Genomic DNA, 6,506 nt, shown 5'->3' on the forward strand with positions numbered 1-6,506 from the left:
GTTGAAATGTAACTTGTTGGCTCATGTGTATATAGTAAAATTTGAAAACTTGTGTAAGGGGCGGGGTGGGTCGATTTCGTAGGCGGGTTGGCATTTCTAACTGCCATCTGTGCCGACCCGCCACTACTGGAACTTCCACCCACCCAACCTGCCTGCCAGAGTTGGAAAAATGCGCAGTTCGGAGCGATTTGGAGCAATTCGATGCGGTTTTGGCGATTTTGGTGGTATTGTGAACAGCCCTAGTTGTACAGCAAGCAGCTGGTCCGAATGTTCAACCAATTTCTATTGCTTCATTGTCTATCCAACAACTCCAAGACATGATAGCTAACACAATCAGAGCCCAGTGTAGTGGCACCCCTCAAAGCACTCTTATGTACTCTAAACCTTACATAATTCGGATAGATAATCTTAAAATGCCAATTGGTTATGAATCTCCCAAGTTCATATAGTTTGACAAAAGGGGTAATCCAAAGCTACACATCGCTTACTTTGTTGAAACATGCAACAGTGCTGGGACAAAAGGAAATCTCCTTGTCAAGTAGTTTTCTTGATCCCTTAAAGGAAATGCCTTTGATTAGTACATTGACTTAAAGCCTGAGTCAATTGCTAGTTGGGAACAGTTAGAACAAGAATCATCTCTCTAAGGTCTCCACCATTGCAATGTGCATGCAAAGCATGCACCGAGGACTTCTCTACATCCTTCAAAGCATTCGACTACATACATTTGAGGAATTGGCCACACGCGCTCACAGCATGGACATTAACATAGCCAACCATAGTGGAAAGAACCCTCTTACCCTTAAGCAATAAAAAGATATGGATGACAAGAAAAGAGATAAGTCTTTTGGCCACTTAATTAAGGAGTCAATGGGCATCACAATGTCCCCCAACAAGGCATCTTACAAAGATAAGAAGAAGGATGTTAAGAAGGAAGACCATTCCTAAATGAAAGAACGACTCAGTCTTAAGGAGCTACAAGAAAAGAAGTACCCTTTCCCAGACTCTGATGTGCTTGACATGTTGGAAGATCTACTCGAGAAAAAGATCATCAAATTACCATAATACAAGTGTCTAGAAGAGATAGGTCGCATCGACGATCTAACATATTGTCACTACCATCGGATTGTTAGTCATCCCACTGAGAAATGCTTTGTGTTAAGGGGCTAATACTAGATTTAGCAAAGAAGAACAAGATCCCAATAGACCTTGAGAAAGTTGCACAATCCAACCATATAGCCATTATTGTTAGGCCCTCAAGTTCAATAACTTCAAGTTCTAAGGTAGAAATATAATAGTCCTCAACTGTGGTACTGGGGGCAATCTCCAAAAACCATTTTGTTTGGCTCATTTGAAACTGTGGCAATACAAGTCTCAAGCCAAGATCTACATGTCCACGCTAGTATTGAAGAAGCACCAACTCCGAAAAGTGATAAGGATTGGATTTTTGTGGCACCAAATAAGTCAAGAAAAGCTAAACCTAATACTCACTCTCCTCAAATGAAAAAAAAGAATTCTCACCGGCAACCTAAATGGAATATGGCAAAAAGAAAAGGCAAGGGAATGCTTCAAGTAAACGAGGTGCTTAAGCGAAATTCACTCGCATTGGTCACCCTAGAAGACTTCTTTTCAAAAGACTACTTCTCAAAAGACTACTTCAAAGATGAGTTGGTTGAGATAGTTTATATGATTTCAGCTAATGAAGAAATAGAAGGCGACCAAAGTCAGAATTCTATCACTCGAGTCGCAGTCTTTAATCACATTGAACCTCCTCTACCTCGTGCGTCAATTTTCAATAGGTTGAGCATTGTTAACAAAGAAGATGAAGTAACTATCTCTCAACCACGAAGATTAGTCTTTTCTCGACTAGAGAAAAAAATAGCAAAGTCCAAGACCGAAAAGCAGAAAACAAAGGCAAAGAAAGTTAGAACCATTTCATCTGAAAAAGATCAGGGAACACGAAGTTTAATTCCTTCTCGAATGAAGTGCGTGAGAACAATTGAAGATGGAATTGAACATGTCATCTTTTAAACACAACAAAAGTTCAACACTCCTTAACATGAGCCTAAATTGTCGTAGAAATCAAGATACTCCTTGACACGAGTCTAAACTATCTACAAAGTCCACTCCTTAACACGAGTCCAAAATGTCTCAGAAATCAAAGCACTTCTTGACACGAGTCTAAACTATCCCCCCCTCCTCCCCAAAAAAAAAAAATCCTTTGAACTACGTTTTGACTTGATCCGTCATGGGGTACGTAGGCAGCTTATAGTCATTCTCTAAGTTCAATCAACCAAAACACAAACAAACAAACAAACAAACAACAATCCTTTGACCTTTACTTTGACACTACTTCTCTTGAAGACATGTATGCTCGAGCATGTTGTATGCGTGCATTGTGACAAACTACATCAATTAGAAGTTGTTGAGTGTATGAATGACATGATCATGGTGAATAGTCAATCCAACCACCTACAGTCAAAAGGTGATGGTGGAAGTGTCTAAATCACTAGCCCAATATCTAGGTAGCTAGCTCAATAGGGGCATTCCCCCACATCAGTGAAACTAACCAGCTACGATCGAAGAGTGGTGGTGGAAGTGTATAAGTCACTAGCCTAATATCCAAGTGGCTAGCTCAATATGCGCATTCCTCTACATCAGTCAAACTAAACACCTAAGGTTGAAAGGTGGTGGCGAAAGTATCTAAATAAATAGCCCAATATCCAGGCAGCTAGCTCAATAGGCGTATTCCCCCACGTTAGTCAAACTACCCACCTATGATCAAAGAGTGGTGGTGGAAGTGTCTAAATCACTAGCCTAATATCCAAGCGACTAGCTCCACAAGTGCATTCCCTTACAAAAGTCAAACTAATCACCTACAGTGGACGTGTGACGGTAGAAGTGTCTAAATCACTAGTCCAATATCCAGGCAGCTGTAAACACCCCATTTTTTACCGACCTTAACACTCAGACGTCATCGTCTGTGCACTCGATGATTGCGCATGTTCGTGCTAGTTTTGAGTGCCCAAAGGTCTCGGCCGAGCGCCTTGTCTTTGAGCCTCTAAACCCTTTGTGTTTTGGCCTTGTTGTTAGGCCAAACCTTGGTGCCTCTTGGCTAAAGGAGAGTAAGGCCCTGCCGGCCACTTTTGGCATTTGCCAGCCACTTTTTATCCTTGCCAGCCAGTTGGGGTGGTCGATCAGCTAGTTTAAGCGGCCGATCGGCCACTTGAACTGGCTGGCAGCCAATTTTCTCATTTTTCTGATATTTTATTTTGAGCCAGCTGTTAAGCATTGAAACTATCCTTCATACACGTGTGTGGAGGGATGAAGACAAGCTTTAGGCTTATCAAGCAAGCTTTTGCTTGCATTGCCTATATAAGGGGAGGTCCCTCCCCCTTGTTTGAGGTTCAGAAATTTTGGAAGCAAATTTTGACTCTCTCTTGAATTCTCTCTCTCTCTTTCTCTCTATATATATATATATATATATTATACTCTATAATGCTTAAAAGTGAATGTTCTTGACATATTTGCACACAACCCTCTTAGCCAAACATCTTGACCTTGGAGCTGAGATTCCTTAAGACTTGTTTGGGTCTCCTAAAGCTGGTTTTTGGCTCAGAAGTTGTCCTCTTGCTGCTATGCTTCAAGGGTGCGCATATTCCCTTTTTAAGCTTATTTTTGTATACCATCTTAGCCACTTTTGCATGCTATTTTAGGCTTGGTTGTTAACTACAAAAAGCTCTTTTTTTAAGTGTTAAAAATGTTGGTTTGAGTCCTTGTTGGGGTTTGGGGTGGTCTACCCTCTTTGGTTGCTTATTTGCTAAGCTTTTGTACCACCTTTTAAGGCTATCCAATCTATCTCTTTTTGGCCTTTTAACCACTGAATTCCAAAGAAATTTCAGTAGTGGAAAGGTGGTTTTGAGGTCCCAAATAAGAGGGGGTGGTCCCCTCTCCTCTTGTATTGTTTGCATGTGTTGATGGCCCACCAAATGAGCATGTGTTTCTACTTCTTTGTGACTTTGTTCAAGCATGCTTTTGTGACTTTTTAGACCTTCCATAACTCTGTTTTTGGCTTGTTTGATCATTGGTTGCTTGCTCTTTGCACTTGTAGTGTAATCTTGCTCATTAGCCTTGCATGCCTAATGAGCTAGCTTGTTATTCTAGCATGTGTTGGTGTAATCTCAGCCCATTTTTGGTCTCATTTCAGCATGTTGTAACTCTGTTTTGGCCCGGTTGAGTCACCTCTTGCATGTTTCTTATACTTGTAGTGTAACCTTGCTCACTAGCTTTGCATGCTTGCTACTTTAGCCCATCATTCTAGCTTATTTTGGCTATACTTCAGCATACTTTTACTCATGTTTTAGCATGCTTTAACTCTGTTTTGAATGGCTTAGGTCATATGAGGCTTGCTTTGTATGGCTATAGCATGATAGGCCTTAATAGCTTTGTGTTTTGAGTCCTCTAACATGCTTTTCTTGGGTTGTTTGCATGATTTGGCATCAATTAATATGTGATTTCAGGGCATATATCACGGTCATACTCTCATATGTATCACTCTTTCAATGTTTTTGAGAAGTTGAGCCTCGTGCCTTGTTTGTGAGCCAATACATGAGCATATCTTTCTTGCTATCTATGCTGCAAGTCTAGCATGTTTTTGCTACTATTTCAACCTGCCTTAGGTCTGTTTTGAATGGTTAAGGTCATTTGAGCATTGCTTAGTATGGTTTTAGTGTAAAGGGCCTTGACTAGCTTCGAGTTTTAAGGCCTTTAACATGTTATGCATGTGATGTTTGCATGGTATGGCACCATTTAGCATGTAATTTCAGTGCATATAGTGTAGTCACACTCTCATATACTTCACTTCTTCATAGCTTTTGAGGGTTGTGTATTGTGTCTGGCTTATAAGCCAACATGTGTGCATGTTATTCTATCATTTTGAGCTCCAATTTCAACATGTTTAGACCATTATTTTGGCATGATTGAGCTCTGTCCAGAGTTGGTTTGGTCATTTGTGCTATGTATTGCATGCCTCTTGTGTATTGCTCTTTACTAGCTTTGATGTTTTTGGTCCTCAACATGCTATGCTTGCATTGCTTGCATGTTTTAAGGTCTTTAGCATGCCACTTCAACACTAAATATCTGTCACCTTCCTTATTTCTTCATTCTTCCATTTCATTTGAGGGTTATTTGGCCTTCAGATTGTGTTTGAGCTTAGGATTGAGACTTATGCTTTAATGGCTTTAACCCTCTTTTAAGGGTTCCTTCTAGTCAAAGGCATGGTCTCTCCTATGCTTTAAACCACTCTTTTGGTTGACCTCATCTCCTTAGAGGACTTGCACATTGGACTTAACCAATTAAATAATGGATTGGTAATGTAAAATGTGTAAACAAGAATTGAGTCAACTAAAACATGCCAAGATAACATATGTGTGTTGCATTGCATGTGTTTGGATCAGACGTTAATCCAAACACAAGAAATGTGGGACGTTTCATACTTGAAGTAATGAAACGTGTCACGTTTCTTGGTCGCTAACACCCTTGATCAAGCATGATAGGGTGGAGGCTCTTTGTGTGTTGTTTGTGTATTCATAAACATGGTATAAGCTTGGTTCTTGGCCACCATGTATTGAAAATGCTTGGTTGGTGGCTTGAGAGCTGAGTGCCACGCTCCTTTAAGCTTGAGACATGAGTGGGAGAGTGGCAGTGCCTACATTGTCTTACAAATACATTGTTGTGCCTCTATTGTTCTCTGTTGCAGCAAAACCAGAAGCTTGGAGAAGCAACTAGCCGACAGGCCAGTTTTAGTGGCTGGCAGCTACTTTTTCTAGCTGGCAGCCCACCAGCAGATCCCTGTTTCAAAGTAAAGGCAGTCTGGAGGTTGGCACAATTTTTAGAGATCAAGGCAAGTGCAAACAGAGGCAATTAACAACATGGTAATGGATTTGTAATTAGCTTTACTTATTAGTTAGCTTAAATTGGTAATTTAATTAATTAGTTTGTTAATTAATTAAGTGTTGCAATAATTAGTAAGTAGTTTACTAGTTATTCGTTTTGTTGTGTAAAAATTAATCTAATTAGCTTAATTAGATTAGTTAGTTAGCTTAGCTTAGATTAGCTTGGCTAATTCATTCGGACCCTCCGTCGAGAGGGTAAATGTTGTAATAAGTGTGCGTGTGTGTGTGAATGTCTTCCAACCCCACGTCTTTCTCCTTTTTACTTAACCGCTTTCGATGGTTAGTTTAGGGTCATTTTCAATTAGCATACCTTATGCTTGCATGTTTACATCATTCATTTGTCTTGCATGCACCAGGCTCGGCACATCATTCAAACTGCATTGACTTTCAATACTTATTTGAATACGTGATTCAAAGCATGTTATCAAATTGTTGCATTTCATATGCCATATTAGATAGCCGAGCCTATTTAGTTGTATTTTTGCATGTGTTGCATTAGGCATTTCACATAGTTAGATTCGTGCATTGATTTCTAATTAGTTTCTGTTTTGGCTC

The sequence above is a fragment of the Camellia sinensis genome, chromosome 6 (genome assembly GCF_055761805.1).
Source record: "Camellia sinensis isolate YWXY chromosome 6, ASM5576180v1, whole genome shotgun sequence".
Lineage (NCBI taxonomy): Eukaryota > Viridiplantae > Streptophyta > Magnoliopsida > Ericales > Theaceae > Camellia > Camellia sinensis.